The following is an 18,928-nucleotide window of genomic DNA, read 5'->3' on the forward strand; positions in this document are numbered from 1 at the left end:
AAAAATGAAGGCCTTGGTGGTGACAAGATTTTTCTCCACTGCCTTAGACTCAAGGAGTTCCCTCTTGTTATTTGAGGAATTTTCCAATGTGACACCTGAAATATCTATGAACATGTTTCTCTAAGATTTTGTCTCTACTGGAAAAAAAATATTGTCTATAGTTCATTGAAAAGATCAGGTTATGCTATAAAATATTATATCGCTCTTGGTTGTAGACAACAGAATCCAGTCTAGTTTAATTGGAAAGAGGTTTATTCTAGAGTAGTAGTCACCTTAGAGAATTTTTTTAAAAAAAGATTTAGGGGCCAGCCCGGTGTCCAACTGGTTAAGTTCACATGCTCTGCTTTGGCGGCCCAGGGTTTCACCTGTTCAGATCCTGGGAGCGGACATGGCACCTCTCATCAGCCATGCTGAGGTGGCATCCCACATAGCGGAACTAGAAGGACCTACAACTAGAATAAACAACTATGTACTGGGGGGCTTTTGGGAGAAGAAGATAAAATAAGATTGGCAACAGATGTTAGCTCAGGTGCCAATCTTAAAAAAAAAAAGATTTAATTTTTTTAAGAGCAGTTTTAGGGTCACAGCAAAATTGAGAGAAAGGTAGAGAGATTTTCTATATACCCCCTGCCCCACACACATGCATAGCCTTCCCCATTATCAACATCCCCCACCACAATAGTACATTTGTTACAGTTGATAAACCTACATTGATATGACATTATCACCAAAAGTCCCTAGCTTACATTAGGTTTCACTCTTGGTGTTGTACATTCTATGGGCTTGGACAAATGTATAATGACATGTGTCCATCATTATGGTACCGTGCAGAGTAGTTTTACAGCCCTAAAAATCTCTGTGCTCTGCCTATTCATCCTTTCTCCTTCATCTCTAAACCTTAGCAACCACTGATCTGTTTTACTCTCTCCATAGTTTTCCTTTTTCAGGATGTCATATAGTTGGAATCATCCAGTATGTAGCCTTTTCAGATTGGCTTCTTTCATTTAGCAAAATGCCTTTAAGTTTCTTCCACGTCTTTTCATGGTTTGACAGCTTATTTCTTTTTAGTGCTGAATAATATTCCATTGTCTGGATGTACCACAGTCACCTACTGAAGGACATTTTGGTTGCTTCCAAGTTTTGGCAATTATGAATAAAGCTGCTGTAAACATCTTTGTGCAGGTTTTGTGTACCTCAGTTTTCAATTTCTTGTTGAAAGAAGTTATTGTGTGGTAAGTTATGTTTAATTTTGTAAGAAATCACCAAACTGTTTTCCAAAGTGGCTGTACAATTCCGCATTCCTACCAGCAGTGAATGAGAGTTCCTGTCACTCCACATCCTCACCAGCATTTGGTGGTGTTACTCTTCCAGATTTTGGCTAATCTAATAGGTGTATAAAAGTATCTCATTGTTGTTTTATTTTGCATTTCCCTGGTTATATATGATGGGAAGCATCTTTTCATATGCTTATTTGCCTCTGTACATCTTCCTTGGTGAGATGTCTGTTAAGGTCTTTGGCCCATTTTTTAATCAGGTTGTTTATTTCTTCTTGTTTAATTTTAAGTATTCTTTGTATATTTTGGACAACAGTTCTTTATCAGATACGTCTTTTGCAAATATTTTCTCCAGTCTGTGGCTTGTCTTCTCATTCTCGAAATTGTCTTTTGTAGAACAGGTTTTAATTTTAATGAAGTCCAGCTCATCAATTATTTCATGGATCATGCCCTTTGTATTTTATCTAAAAAGCCATCTCCATACCCAACATCACCTAGATATTCTCCTGTGTTATCTTCTAGAAGTTTTATAGTTTTGTGTTTTACATTTACGTCTATGATCCATTTTGAGTTAAATTTTGTGGAAGCGTAAGGTCTACATCTAGCTTCAATTTTTTGCATGTGGATATCCAGTTGTTCCAGCACCATTTGTTGAAAAGACTATCTTTGCTCCATTGTATTGCTTTTGATCCTTCGCCAAAGATCAATTGACTTTATTTATGTAGGTCTATTTCTGGATTCTCTAGTCTGTTCTTTTACACTGTCTTGATTACTGTAGCTTTATAGCCTTAAAATTTTTCAGGAAGACTGAAAACAAGATAGCCAGGAGAAACAACCACCACACCATGGTAGTGTTCTAGAATAAACCCTTCCGCTTCTGCTTGGAACTTAGATCACAATGCAGAGCCCTAGATGGGAGTCTGGAAAATGTAAATTTTAGCTTTTCTACAGAAAAGAAGCCACTGGAAGGTCACTGGGATGAGAGACTGTAAATACCACAAAGATGATCCAATTTTTAGAAAGAATTATGCACATAGATGAATGGAAAAAAGACTGGAAGGATATATGAGCTTTCCTCTTTTTAAATTTTAATTTTTTTAAGTTTCAGTTTTATCGAGGTATAATTAACAAATAAAATTATAAGATATTTAAAGTGTACATCAGGGTGATTTGATATACATGTACATTGTGAAAGGTATTCTCCCCGTTAGTTAATTAACACATCCATCACCTCACACATTTATCTTTTTTGTGCATGTGAGAAAATACTCAAGTTCTATTCTCGACAAATTTCAATAATATAATACAGAGTTTTCAACTATAGTTACTATGCTATACATTAGATCCTCAGACCTTATTCATCTTATAGCTATTTACCAATCTCTATTTCCCCTGCCTTTCCTTGCTTTTTATGGTTCTGAGATGCACTGACATCAGTTACCATGGTTTAGTTAAATAATGCCAATCCACCAATAATACAGATAAAATTTCAATTACCATGATATATTAACTGTAAGTAATTATATAAAGTACACACTTCACTGCCAGCTCTTTAGTCCACAAGCCACTATGTAAATAACAGATAATATCATGATCAGTGACCAATCATGTCGGTTCCTTCAAAGTCTGTCTGTGATTGGTCACTGCACATCTGTTATTCAGTTCACACACAGACAGCAAAGCATGTAGTGATGTTGACTCCTTGTTTCCCAGTGATAAACCCATGTGACATTTTACAGAAACGGTAGTTGGAGGAGAGACTTGGTCAAAAAAGATGCAACTATAGCAGAGAAAAAAAGCGATAATGTTTGAAAGAAATTTGAACCAAATGTAAACAAAGTTAAAAAATAAATACCTGACCATGGGAATGGCAACACTGCCACTGTTACAGACTCTAGATATGCAGTCAAAGGAACTTAGTGAAAGTATTGATATAAATGAGGAAAGTTTGCAACAAAAAAGATGAAAATGTCCCACAGGAGGTCACACCCTATAAAAATATTAACAGCATTTTTGCAGAAATTGACAAGCTGATTCTAAAATTTGTACAAAAATTAAAGGGAACTAGAAAATACAAAATCATTTGGGAAAAGAACAAAGTATGGTAGTTGTGATATGAAAGAAGGATGAATATAATAGGATGTGCTTGTAGCAAGATATACTTTGTTATTGTTTTAATAAGCAAGGGACTGTTAATGTATAGGTATTTATTTTCTTCTCCTATTAAGTCTGTGACTGTCATGTGTAGTTATATACTCTTTCTATTAATCAAGAAGAGTATGAGGAAATATAGAAATTCAACGATTCATTTTAAAATGCACATTTTTCACATTTTAACAACTCTAAAAGTGGGATGCGTCTTATAATAGATGATGTCATAGATTTGGTGATATAGAATAGTCCCAGAAAACAGCAGAAACAGGAACCACTGATCAGCACATGTGATCACACATGAAAAGCAGTGTTCCAAGATCGTAGGTCAGCCAATGTCCTCAAGAGGGCGCTAAGTGCAATGAATTGAGTCCATCTCCCAAGAGAGGAAATCTGTACAAACCATAGTAAGATATTATTGCAGCATAAACAAATTTGCAGTAATGCAAGAGTCAGAACAATGTACCCAGGATGGTGAATGATCAAAGTTTGTTGTAAACTGTTCATTCCAAGAAAAGATATGTTTGCATAAGGAAAGAGAGGAGAGAAAAGGGAAGGCGGGGGGAGAGGAAGAAAGAAAGAAAAAAAAGTGTTGTGTACATACATATATAAATACACATCCTATGAGAAAGGCATGAGCTTAAAAATCTTATAACAAAGGTCAAGCATACAAATGAGCCCAGACAGATGATTGCAGCTTCCATTTGAATCACCTAAGGAAAGGCAACTAGTCTGGGGTCCCATGCCCAAACTTTTGACCTCAGGGGGTCAGAGATGATCCTCTTTCTTTTCCTTCTCTGTGCTCAGATTTCTGTTACCCCAAGGAGGCATGGAAATAAGTATTTCTATAACCTCAGCAAGGCAGCAACACAGATATAGTAACTCTAGGAAGATATTTGAACAAATAAATATTTTTAAAAATGAAGAAATTATTAGACCAATGGTATTAATATTTTAGAATAGATTTAAATGTAAGGAATAATACATTTTGTTATTGTTTTATGTTTCCAACTCTTTCTAAAGCATTTGAATCAGTCATACTAAATTTGTTAATTGTAGTTCATATTGTTTAAGATATTAAATTGTAATGAATATTTAAGAAAACTTGGTTTTCAAAAATGTTTACTAGAGGGGCTGGCCTGGTGGCGCAGTGATTAAGTGCGCATGTTCCGCTTCTCAGCGGCCCAGGGTTTCCCGGTTCGGATCCCGGGTATGGACACAGCACCACTTGGCAAAAAGCCGTGCTGTGGTAGGCATCCCACATATAAGGTAGAGGAAGATGGGCATGGATGTTAGCTCAGGGCCAGTCTTCCTCAGCAAAAAGAGGAGGATTGGCAGCAGATGTTAGCTCAGGGCTAATCTTCCTCAAAAACAAAAGTTTACTAGATATACAGATTTAATTACTTCAGCAATAAACAAACTACAAATAGTAAATGCTCCTCTCCAAGCATAAGAAATCCTTGGATGGTATAACATCTTACTCACAAATACATGGAGGGCATTAGTACTGTACATAGCACCTTGGACCAAAAGATACTACAGAAGCAGCCTGTATGTGACATGCATTGGAATATGAAGCCACCTTAAATCCTTGTAGGAACAAGGTGGAGGGATGAATGAATGAACATTGGAAATTGTATGCATCAGTAGTCACACAAGATGAGTGAGTTTTTATAAATTGTAAAATCCCAGCCAGAATCATTTTTCTAAAAATCACAAATTCGCAAAGGAATGCAGCCTATAATCGTAAGTTAGCTCAATTCATCGTTGAGACTAATTGATTCCTGTCCTCACAAAAAAACTCATGATGGTGTTTGAACATTCTTCTTTCCTTTAGTTATAAAACATTTCTCTGAGCAGATGCTGGTCCTAATATCTTCGTGGCTACTGTCCACGCTATGGTCCTGACAGCAATGGCATTATATGAAATTGCAGGAGGAAATGAAGAGAGGAATTTTGATCTAGAGAGTCAGAAAGGCAGGGAAAAGGGCTTAAGAATGAGGGCAGAAGACAGTCATACCCATCATTTTTTTTTGAGCCTGATAATAACTCTATAAAAGTCATGGTTGTCCTCATTTTAGAAATGACAAAACAGGTTCAGAGAAATTAAGTGATTTCCATAGCTATGCCAGAATTGAAACCAGAATTGAATTTCTGGCTTCTTTCTAATTTAATATTTTCTTCTCTGTACCATTCCATGCGGAAAACTCAGAATTTAGCTTGAGTCTAGACAAAGGCTCCCATGAGGAGCCTTGTTAGGTATTTTTGGAATGGCCTCCCCCATGAAAATTTAATACCACAGACATACTGTATATCTGTCTATGAACTGAATGTCCATTGTGCTTTGTACATAAAAAGAGAATTTTGCACCCCTCCGAGAAAGAGTGTTCACCCCTTTGGAGCTGATCACTGCCTTTTGAGAATGCTTGGTTTAAAGAGCTGGGGTATCTCAGTCTTTTCCATTTTGTCAATTTAGGGGAGAAGGTGAACACTGCCGGTTTATTAAGGAGACACAAGGACTCCCTGGGCGAGGCTGCTGGGTCATACTCCACACCCTAGGAAGCACAGTTTAAAATCACTTAATTTCTTTTAAGAGGCAGATTATGAGACATAAATTATCCTCACCATGGATAACTTCACTGACCAGCAAGGAAATATATCTTTCTCCTTCTATGGTAAAATTATGACTTCCAATGTGAATTTTTTCTTGGTCCAAAGTTAAGCATTCTAGTACGTTCTAGGACATTCTATGGGAATTTCATTGCCATAATGTTAACATCACCTAGTTAAGTTGATTGTATTAGCATTTTGAAACTGAAATCATATTGTGGCAATAAAATGAGCCGCCTTTAGTTGGAAAGCAGACTCGTGAAAGCAAAGGATGTCTTACCATCCTCAGAAAGGCCATGCCTTTTTGTTGGTTGGACACTTTGCCCAGGGGTGTATGATGAAATGCTGCATTGTACAATGAATGCCTTGTGGAAATGGATAATGGAAATATCACAGGCACAAAGCATCCTTGTGACTCTGTGATGTGTGTCCCACGGTGGGAACTAGCAACAATGAGGTATGCTAAACTTTTAGGGATGGTAAAGAACAGAGCCCATCATGAGCATGGAAAGAAAGGAATCTGAGGACCAGAAACTCTGGGCAGGCAACAGACCCAGTAACAGGCCTGAAACGGTTACTAAAAAAAATTTTCAGGCAGTTAGCCACTCTCTCTTGTAGGAGCTAAACCTGGTTTCTTATCTCTGCTTCTTTTCAAATGGCTGCTCCGTTCTCTTCTCTCAGTACACCCACTTCCTCTGCTTACAAATGACTGCTTCTAGCCCCTAGTCCTCATGATCTTCCAGGTCCAGTGCCCACCACAAGCTAGCATTAATCTCTGGGCCCCTTAGTTTATCTAATGAAGGCGTGTGGCAGAAGTCATAGACTGCCAGTCAGTTAAGGGATGCCTGCCTTGGAGTCAGGTGACTATCCCTGGCTCTCTCAGGAGCCCTTGGGAGGCAGCAACACCTGAACTGTCAGAGTAGGGTACGGCAGGGCCTCACAAATGACCTGCTTCTACCCTCAGCACAGATGAAATAACCAAAACAGCAAGTGATTTATTCCTAGTTAGAGCCAAGAGCTGGGTTCCCTACATGTCTGCAAAAGGGATGTGGCTCTTGGTGACAGTTAGTACTGTTGGGTAGGCATCATTCCAGCACCCAGGTTTCACTAGAGACCTGTGACAGTCTGGTGGCTCCTAATCTCAAGTCCTTGTGTTTTTCTCTCATAATATAGATTGCACGCATGTTTTACAGCTAAATGGCAAACATTTGCCTCTGAACAGTAAGAATTTGGAGTTTGCCATGGCTGTGGGCAGACAAGGGCATGACAGCTGTAGCAACTTCTCAGCCTGCCACACCAGGTCCTCTCACAGCCCTCTTTGCTGGGTGGATTTGCGGAGAAAGCATGAGTGCAGGTGAGCAGAGCATCCTTCTTTCCTGCCTCGCTGCTAACCTTACCTGCAGACAGAGGTGCTATGGCTCGCAAAGAAGTATATGAAGGCACTGTGTCAGTTCTGGTTTTGCTGAAATGACAAACTGAATTACTTTTCTTTTATAGAGGTCCTTTATGGATTTTGTTGTTTATTGGGTACAGTGAACTTCAAGCTCATTAAATGTGGCTGAGAGTTCCTTTCACGTAAGTTCTAGAACAGCGCTTCTTGAACCACCTGTGGTGAAGAACCAGTTTTTTGTTTTGTGTTCTAATTTGCAATCCACTATGGACTGATATGTGGTCCTGTCATTTAGGTCTACTTCGAAGCATACACTGCATGTTGAACTCGCCATCCAGGTTCTGTAGCACCCAAACACTTCTACACGAGCTCAATTAGCTGGGACCACTGATCACGGGCTTGAAGGTCAGGACAATGTCAAATTGCTATAAGCATTTCCAAACTCATGCTTTCAATTCCAGAACTTAGCTCAACTCAGGCTGGTAACAAGCAATTTGTGGGCTGACACCAGGCTTCAGACCACACTTTAAATATCTCTGTTCTTTGATTTTGAGTGTATGTGGTCTGAAAGCAGGTTATTTAAAGCAATCACGTTATTTGCTGCCACATTCTCGTTTGTTCTAATTCTGAGATTGTGTGGATAAGACTTTGGAAACTCAGTTTGTGCCATAATACTGAATGAAGTCAACTGCTTGCTAAGAGCTGAGCTTCTGCCTTAGTTCCTTATGATTCTTTAACGGCATGAGGAAATAGAGAGTAAATGTGGCCTGTGGTGCCCTGGGTTGGTAATGTTAATATGATGATATTCTTCTAGCTACTGAGAAGGTCAGTAAAGTTCCGGGGTCCAATTCTAAAACTACACCTTGAATTTCTGTCCTATCTGTATGCCGAGGGATGTTTGTGCTTTAAAGCCTTTGGTGTAATAGTAGAGCACCTGGAAGTAAAAACAAAAAGAAAGGCTAAAATGAAAGTTCCCATGACTTTTTGTTCTCCAGATACTCAGCTGACAGAATGGAAGTGACAGACCACTAGTCAGTCAGAAGGGCTGTGCCCCTTCTCCCCATGAAACCTGGAAATGCGGAAATGGAGGTACCTGTCAGGCCCAGTCCCCAACCAGGTGTGCCACTGGAGAAAGTGTGATAAAGGAAGGCAGGGTGAGGTTGGCCAGGTGAAAGCAGAAAGACCTGGGGGACTCAGCTCTGGCTCCATCGTGGCAGTCAGCATGTGCCTGTTCTTTTTCTTAGGTAAATAAGGTGACTGCATTCAGTTATCCATTCAGCTAGGAATTACTTATGGGTAATACAAAGACAGATGTTTGCGACATGGACACTTGCTGGTTGTAAAACCTAGAACATAACAGTGAATTGCACATAACTCAGGAGCAGTTTAGTAATGCTGTGGGTCAGATCAAGGAGAGATGAAGTAAGGTCTGTACTTCTGGTTTACAGGAATGCATTTGCATGCACGTGAAATGTAGGTGCTAAATGTTCAATAAAACAATGTATTTAGTTAGCAAATTTTGGGGGGTACAGGGACTTAATAAATTAATAAATCCTGCTCCTCCCCAGACCACCCCCAAGAGCTTAGATTCTAGCAGGGAAGTTAGATTCTGTTAAGTAAGTAATTGCAAGGAGGTGAGATGAGTGCAAGTACCACGGCAGCATATAACAGGGCGCCTACCTGGTCGAGGAGTCAGAGAGAGTAAATACAGGTACAGGGAAGTAAAGTTTGATAGCTATAGGACTCACTCATTCTCTCTCGAAAGATCTGTTTTTGGAAGTCCCTATGAAAACATGATTCATTTGGGTGTACCAGGATAACTTATATAAGGAACAGATTGCTTTCCTTCTTCCACACTGGGCAGTATCAGGAATCTCACACTACTGGTAGATATGGATGCGACCTGCAAAATGCCACAAGATGGCAGTGTAATTATTAGCATAGTTCCCTACTCTCCAAAATACTTGAATGAAGTTTTAAATTATCTGTTCATAATTGAATTGTATTGCATTTGGTTTTAAAAAAAAAACCTCAAATAAATCAACTGAATTCAAATGTGCTTTTATTTATGTGATTCTCAGAGGCTCTTTATGAAATAAATCTTTAGCTTTAGAGTGCATAATAGCAATAATATCTCCATGCATTTTTTTTATTGTGACTCTAGTTTCCTATACTGTATAGTGAGTGGAGGATGCCCAGATTTCAGAAGGGAAGGGTTTATAATCTACCTGAAGAACAAGAATGCTGGGAGGATGTAAGGGAAAATATTTTAAACTATCATGAAGAAGGAAGAGAATGACTAGACACTGCTGTTTATTATCAACATAAAACCGAAACTTCTACTTGAATAATTGGTGAACATATATATACTGCATATGAACCTTGAAAGGTGCTCTGTAATTACATAATTATCATTGTAAAAATGTTTGCTTGAATTTCACTTATTCTTATCATATTACTAAATCTGGTACCATCTCATTTGTGAATTTTTCCTTGACCTAAAGTTAAGTACTCTAGTTCCTTTCAGGCCCTGTGACGTCCTTCAGACCATTTGATTAATTAATAAGTAACTACAAGCTTCCCTTCCCATCTTCCTTTTCCTTCTCATCTTCCTTCTCCAGGTGGAGATGTCAGCATCCAGCATCCAAGCAACTGGGGGCAAAGTGGGGCGTTGCTGCACAGGGGATATGCCTGGCGTTAGGGTTTGCCCAGAATGGGGAACTGGGGATGGGGGTTGGGTTGCTGGGATGTAGGACTTTCACTTTCGAAACTGGGACAGTCCTGCCCAAACCAAGATGAGTTGCTCACCCTACCGGTGTCCAAGAAAGCAGGTGGTCCAGGGAGGGGTTGCAGAGAGAGGAGGGTGGAGGAAGTATAGTAAAATATTAACAACAGAGACATCTGGGTGAAGGGGATGTAAGAGTTTTCTGTACTATTCTTGCAACTTTTCTGTGGACTTACTACTATTTAAAAAACGAAAAACCCACAGCAGGATATCTCCTTGATGAAGTAGAATAGTAAGTTTAGGCTCTGGGATCAGATAAAATAGGGACTCAAATCCCTATTCTACTACTTACTAGGTGTGTGATCCTGCGCAAGTCACTTAACTCCTCTGAGACTCAGTTTCCTCATCTACGAAAGGGGCACAGTACTGTTAATAGTACCTACCTACTGTAGGGTTGTTATGACGCTTAAATGAGACGGTGTGTAAAATATTCGGCACAGTTCCTGGTTCATAAATGATAAATAAGTATTATATTAGCTATTAATTTTAATGCAGAAACGGGTTATATTCCCTTCTGCCAAATTTAGGAGCAGCAAATGATTCTACATTGGTAGAACTGTCCAAGCGTAAAGGAGCACGTGAGTTAAACAGATGTTAAGACAGAAAGCAGAAACAGCCCGTGAAGAGGGACTACGCTTTCAGAAACTTAGAACAATTGCTTAGCCCCTTTTTAAAAAAAACTATTTAGAATAGGCACTATCATCATTAGCGCCTGTAAGTTGCAATGAAGGAATTTGTGCTTAAGTATAATTCCTCTGGCATGTAATTTTATTTGGACGAGTAAGATTCTGATGTAAAATACCTCATCTTTGGAAACAAGCAGCTCACACAGATGACTGCAAACGCGCCATCAGGAGCAGCCCTACGGAAAGCGCGCCATTTTGGGTACTTGCAGCACATTGCATCTCTTTCTGTTTTTCAATGTGGTGAAGTACTTCCAAGAAAAGTTTTAGTTGGAACATTAAATCAATTTAAATACAATATATTGTCTAACTGTCATTTAGAGTTATCAAGTGGAAGGTGGTCCATTCTAATGAAGCCCAAATTAGGGCCCAAATTCTGGCTTCACCAGGATTGTTTGCTGGGAGACTTTGGGGAAGTTCCTTAACTTCTCTGATCCTCACTTTTTTCAGCTGTAAGATGCTGTCATAATACCTACTTTGTAAGATACTATCAGGATTAAATGAGAAAAGGAGAGTAAAGCACTTGTTATGAGTCATGGGATATAACAAGTTCTCCATAATAGTTTGTTTCTGTAAGCCCATAACATTTTTCATTATGAAAATCTCATTTTCATTATTTCATTTCATTTTGAGGAGATATTATGGACTGTAAAAATATCAGTACATTTTACACTCTTAAGAATAATGTCTTTTGTATACATTTTTTTATTTGAGAACTTAAAAACATTTAGAGAAGTACATAAAAATAATACAATAGACACCTGTTCTCACCATCCAGCCAGAATTGACAAATGTTAACATTTTGTCATATTCAGCTGAAATCCTTTATATAAAAATAAGTAAATAAATATTTATATATAAATAATGTAACATATTATTAATAAGTTATAAATATACATATTACATAAATATAAATATTACAGACAAACTTGCAGTACCTGTGACCCCTCCCTCACTTCTCCACCCACGGCCCCCAGCAGGCTCCTGTCCTATCCCCTTCTGGAAAGATGTTGCTGTGCATACCTCAATAAAGTAGTTTCCCAGACTTTTTCATTTCAGGACCCCATTACATTCTTCAAAATTATTAAGTACCCCAAAGAGCCTTTGTTTTTGTGAGTTATAGCTCTCAATAGTTACCATATTAAGAATTGAAACCGAGGGGGCTGGCCCCACGGTGTAGTGTTAAGTCTGGCATGCTCTGCTTTGGTGGGCTCGGATCCCAGGTGTGGACCACTTGTCAGCCACGCTGTGGCAGCATCCCACATACAAAATAGAGGAAGACTGGCACAGATGTGAGCTCAGGGTAAATCTTCCTCAACAACAACAAAAAGAATCAAAAAGGAGAAATTTTTAAAAGTTTCAGTTCATTTAAAAATAGGAATGACAAGCCAATTATATGTTAACATATAATTTTTACACAATTCTTTCATTAAAAAATTTAATGAGAAGAATGACATTGTTTTACATTTTTGCAAATCTCTTTCATGTATGACTCATAGAAAGTGGAGTCTCATATCTATTTCTATATTCAAACTGTTACAATATGTTCTTTTGGTTGAAATACATGAAGACAAGCTTGCCTTACAGAGATATGTAGGGGAAAAGGGAGAATTCCTCCCCGCTTTTCCCTAAGGTTCTTACGTCTGCTCAAATAATTAAAAAGGCAGGTTAGCAGGAGAAATCAAACAAAGTTTAATAACATGTATACATGGGAGAAACCCAAGAAAAACTGAGTAACTCGGCCATCTGGCCAAAGCTGTCAGCTTAAATATCTTCAGCTAAAGGCACGGTGGATGTTGGGGGTAGTGGTTTGAGATTTCGGAGGGAAGGAAGATAATTTTCATGGAGATGGAAATGCAAATGTTTGTTAAAGTTCCACTGGGCCAAAAATGGGTTTGTTGGTGTCTTTCTATCACACCTATTTTACATTATACTATAGCTATCATATGGTATTAACTCCTTCCTGGAATAGGCCTTCTATATAAAATTCTTTTACGCAGCTTGGGGGAAAGTCAAATGTTCTTCCTGAGTCTTCTGAGCCTTTATTGTCTTCAGCTCAAAATAACCCACATACCAGAGTGGCGCATCTTGGGGCAGCCTGCCCTGAACCCCATCAGTTATATTGTAGAAAACGGAGTATTTTAAGAGCCTTTTCAGATAATTGTGGATTTTCTTTCTTGATACTATACCAAAACCTGGGAAAGGGTGTTTTTTTAAAGGTTGGTTGCAATTTGAAATCTGCAATCATATCAATTAATTTTTCAAATTCTATTCTATTAAAATCCATTGGTCTGTCTTAAAATTCGATTGGATCTTTTACCTATACGTTACAAAAATGTTGATTGGTTTTCTGAGTGTTGACGCAAATAGTCAACAAAGAAAGGGTGCTATTTAATGAGCTGAGGACGAGCCCAGAAGTGCTATCTCCACCGGGGAAGAAAGCACTCTGGGGGAAACATGGTTTCCAGCATGGTTATATACTCTTTCAGAACAAACAACATACATCAAGCATGACAGGAATATAATTCTTTTTTCCAGAGTCACAAGATGTTTTGCTACAGTTTAGCACATACACAGCAGGTGAACTTGACCTTCATTTTCTGGGAAGAAAAGCTTGTCTTCAATGTGGTACTGCTATCAGCATTGGCGAAAGGAAGACATTCATCGCTATCTTTAAAGAGTGCATTCTTTGCTTTGGGAAAATGTTTGAAGTAGATGTACAATGTACATTTGGTGGGCCATAAGTCAGGCTGCTCTGGGAAAAACAAGTTTTAGACCAAATTAGATTGAAACCAGAATGGCTTCCCTATATACCTCAATATGTGAAAAGTTCTCATTATTCTTATTATTTTCATCATGAGTTATGATGACTATCCAAAAGTTGACACATTTTATTATAGAATATCAAAAAAACATATTTACTAATATCACACCTATCTCATCGGCAAAGTCTTTAAACCTTGGGAAGCTGTCAAGTTCACAGTTTTCTAAAATTCTAATTTTTACTTGAAAACTCAAATTTGATCATTGGCCACAAATACTGTCAGTTTTTCAGTAAGTGACAGGCTCACTTTGTTCATTTTCAAGAAAATATCTGCCAAGTACCCAAATCTGAATAACCATAATTAGTATGTCCTCATTCTTTCAAGTAAAAATTACATTCATGAAAAAACTGCTAGTTCAGTTCACAAATAAATATAAAGAAATTTAAATAAATCTAAAGAAAATGTGAAAGAGCTCTATATTACAAAAACTGCAAGTCATTGCTGAGAGATACTACAGAAGATTTAAATAAATGGAAAGATATGACATGTTTGTGGATTGGAAAACTCAATATTAAGATGTCAATCTTTCCTAAATTTTTCTATACCTTCAGTGTATTTTTACTCAAAATCCCCGGAGGATTATTTTTGTCAATAAATAATCAGTTTAGAATAATTTTTTCAGCTTATTCTAAAAGTTGCACGGAAATGTAAAGGACCTAGAAGAGTCAAGAAAACGAAAAAGATGAACATCTTAAAGAAAATGAACAAAATTGGAAGACATACTCCCAGACACTGACTTACTGAAACTACATTAAAAACAGTGGGTATTGGTCCAAGGATTGACAAATAGCCAATGGAAACAAAGTAGAAAATCTAGATTAAAGAGCCATACATGAACATTCATCTAGTTTCTGACAAAGTTACCACTGCAATCTAGCGGGGAAAAAGATAGTATTTCCAATAAATGATATAGAAACAAAATGAATCTTGACCTATATACAAAAAAACAGTTGAGAATGGATTGCAGATCTACATATGAAAGGTAAAACAAAGTTTCTAGAAGAAAGCATAGGAAATGTTACTTTCATGACCTTGGGTAGGCAAAGATTTCTCAATGGAAAAGGTTGATGAATTGGACTTTATTAAAATTGAGATTGTTACTGCCCAAGGTGGAGGTCGTCTGCCTGCCACAAGACACGCCAATAGTCAAGAGGCAAGATGGTAGGAGAGAAAGGGTTTTCTTACAGCTGGCTAGCAAGGGGGGAGATGGCCAACTAATGTTGGAAAGAACCATCTTAGAGAACAAAGACTACAGGCCAGTTATATAGGGGGCTGGTCTCCGGGTTGGGGAGGCATCTGGTCTTAGTTCCGGATAATCTGTTGTTTTACTGCGATGCATCAGACCGCAGCAATGCCCTATACCCAGATCTTTCAGTTGTCATTGAGGACGGCTATCAGCATAGACCCTGCCCAGGGGGGCATCACATTCTTAAGGAACTCAAAAGAACAAAGCTATCAGTTTAGCGCAGCTGGGAGGGGCCATAAAATCTACAGAGCATGTCTATCTCCTGGAGGGTGCATATCCAGCTGGGTTAATTAATCAGAGGCCATTCAAAGTTACAATATGATTTCCTTTCTACAATATGGCTTCCTTTATGTCAACCTTATGCTGAGCTGGTATCAAGATGTATATATGTTCCTACATGCAGATCTAGTTTGTTCCTTTTGAGATGTTTGAATATAACACAATTTAGTTATTCACTCCCTTATTGCTGAATAGTTGTGATTTGCAGCTTTCGGCTAATGCAAACAATGCTGCAACCCCCCCTTAAAGTCTCCTTATATATGTTTCTTTAGATATAAATCTACAAGATATAAACCTGCAAGAGTTTCTCTAGATATAAACCTACATGTGGAATTGCTGCCTTTGGGAGTACAGGTATATACATTTTTTAGTTTTATCTAGATCCTGCCACATTGTTCTCTAAAGTAGCAGTTTTAGTTTATACGCCCACCAGTTTGTCTGAAGGTTCCCATTTCCCTGTTTTTCTTGGAAATGCTTGATATTTCAGCCAATGTGATGGATGACACATGCTGTTCAATTGTTTTAATTTGAATTTCATTGATCATTGCAGAGCTTGAATACTTTTTTCAATGTTTATCTGCAGTTCAGATATCTTCTTCTGTAGATGGCATTTTCCTGACCTCTGCCCGGTTTTCTATTGGGCTAGGTTTTTCTGGTTGCTGTTATTAGAGGCATATAGTGCACGGGTAAGATTTCAGGCTCTGAAGTCGTGTTGCCTAAGTTTATCCTTATCATCTGGTACTTACTAGCTGTGTGACTTTGGGAAAATTTTTAAACTCTTTCTATGACTGTTTTATCATCTGACAATGAAGATAATAACGAAACCTACCTCATAGGGCTTGAATGAGATAATAAGCATGTTATGGACTGAATATTTACGTCCCCTTCAAATTCATATGTTGAAACTGCCACCCAATGTGATGGAAGTAGTAGGTGGGGCCTTTAGGAAGCAATTAGGATTAGATGAGGTCATAAGAGTAGAGCCCTCATGAATGGAATTAGTTCCCTTATAAGAATCTCAAGAGAATTTGCTCCCTTTTTGCTTGCCAAGTGAGGATACAACGAGAAGTTGGCAGTCTGCGACCCAGAAGAGGACTCTCACTAGAACTCAGCTATGCTGGCACTCTGATCTTGGACTTCTAGCCTACAGAACTGTGAGAAATAAATTTCTGTTGTATGCATGCCACCCAATCTATGGTACTTTGTATAGCAGCCTGAACTAAGACAATGCATAAAGAGCTTAAATCAGTGCCCACAGTGAGTGTTTGCTAGTGCTATTAGCTATTATTTTTCTGTATACAGACTTAAGATTTTTTGACTTTAAGATGGTGTAAGAGTGGTATGCATTCAGTAGAAACGGTACTTTAAATTTTGAAGTTTGATCATTTCCCAAGTTAGCATTGTACATACAATACTCCCGTGATGCTGGGCAGTGGCCTGGAGCCACTGTTCCCAGTCAGACATTCAATCACAACCGATACACTGACAACCATTCTGCACCCATACAACTATTCTGTTTTTCACTTCCAGTACAGTATTCAAAAACTTAGATAAGATATTCAACACTTCATTTTAAAATAGGCTTTGAGTTAGATGATTTTACCCAGCTTTAGGCTAAACTAAGCGTTCTGAGCAAGTTTAAGATAGGCCAGGCTAAGCTATGATGTTCGGTAGGTTAGGTGTATTAAATGCATTTTTGACTTACATTATTTTCAACTTAACAATGGGTTTCTCAGGACGTAACCCTATCACAAGCCAAGGAAGATCTGTACTAATCATCTGTCATAATATCTTTTTGTGAATAGCATACCTTACTTTTTTAAACAGCTTTATTGAGATATTGATATACATAATTTTCATTCTATAAAATTCACCCACTTTAAGTATATGATTCAATGGTTTTTTGCATATTTACAGAGTTGTGTAATCTCATTACAGCCTAATTTTAAAACAGTTCCATCACTCCCAAAAGAAACCCCAAACCCTTTAGCCATCACCACCTCTCCACAGTGCCTGCCTGGCACACTATGTTCTTGCTGTTTCCGGACATTTCATATAAATGGAATCAATATGTGTTTGTAGTTTCTGGCTTCTTTCACAAGCATAATGTTTTTGTCCATTTTGTAGCATGGATCAGCACTGCAGTCCTTTCTACTGATGAGTAGTATTGCACGGATCTAATAGGTTGAATTGTAGCCTCAAAAAGGTATGTCCACATCCTAATCCCTGGGACCTGTGAATGTGACCTTATTTGGAAAAAGGGTCTTTGCATATGTAATAAGTTAAGGATCTTGACATGAAGAGGTCATCTTGGATTATCTGTGGGAGGGCCCTAAATCAAGAGAAGCGGCCTTAGAAGAGATACTTAGGAAAGATCTGACAGAGAGAAGGCAATGAGAAGATGGAAGCAGAGATCTGGAGTAATGTGGCACAAGCCAAAGAATGCCAAGGAATGGCAACAGCCATGAGAAGTTGTAAGAGACAAGGACTGGATTCTCTCCTGGAGCCTCTGGAGGGAGTGTGGCCCTGCTGAAACTTCTACAACTATAGGAGAATAAATTTCTGTTGTTTTAAACCACCAAATTTGTGGTAATTTGTTACAGCAGCCATGTGAAACTAATACAATGGATATACTATATTTTGTTTTATCCATTTTCCAGTTAAACGATGCTTGGGTTGTTTCCACTTTTTGGCTTTTGCCAATAATGCAGCTATAAACATTCATGCACAAATCTTTTTTTTTTTTTTTTTTTTAAAGATTGGCACCTGGGCTAACAACTGTTGCCAATCTTTTTTTTTTCCTCTGCTTTTATCTCCCCAAACCCCCCCTGTACACAGTTGTATATCCTAGTTGCATGTCCTCCTAGTTGTGGGATGTGGGACGCCGCCTCAATGCAGCCTGACGAGCAAGCAGTGCCATGTCCGCGCCCAGGATCCGAACCCTGGGCCGCTGCAGCGGAGCACACGAACTTAACCACTCGGCCACAGAGCCGGCCCCTCATGCACAAATCTCTGTGGAGACATGTTTTCATTTCTCTGGATAGACACCTAGAAGGGGACTGCTGAGTCATCTGGTAAGTCTATGTTTAACATTTTCAGAAACTACCATACTGTTTTCCAAAGTGGCCGTGCCATTTTACAGGTCTGCAGGTTCTAATTTCTCCACATCCTCACCAACACTTACTGTCTTTTTTTTTTTTTAATTATAGTCACTTTACTGGGTGTGAAGCAGCATCTCACGCAGTTTTGATTCGCCTTTTGTTTAATGACTAATGATGTTGAGTATCTGTTCATGTGACTATTGGCCATTTGTTTATCCTCTTTGAAGAACTGTATATTCTAATCCTTTATCCCTTTTTCAGTTGGGTTGTCATTATATTGCTTAGTTCTAAGAGTTCTCTATATATTCTGGATGTGATTCCCGTATCAGGTTTGCAAATATTTTCTCCAAGTCTGTGGGTTCTCTTTTCACTTTCCTGACGGTATCTTTGGAAGTGTATTACTTTCTAAATGGAAATATAGTCCCTCCTTTGCTGTTTCAGAAAGCCTTTGACATACACAAGTTAAAGAAGCTTCTGTTTTTGAACATTCTAGGGACATCTTTCAAGAACACTCACACCAGGCTTGCCATACAGAGAGAGAAGTATGCTGCTGACAGGAGCCAAACACCTCAAACCTGGGAAAG

Source organism: Equus asinus, chromosome 12, assembly GCF_041296235.1.
Source record: "Equus asinus isolate D_3611 breed Donkey chromosome 12, EquAss-T2T_v2, whole genome shotgun sequence".
NCBI classification, from domain to species: Eukaryota; Metazoa; Chordata; class Mammalia; order Perissodactyla; family Equidae; genus Equus; species Equus asinus.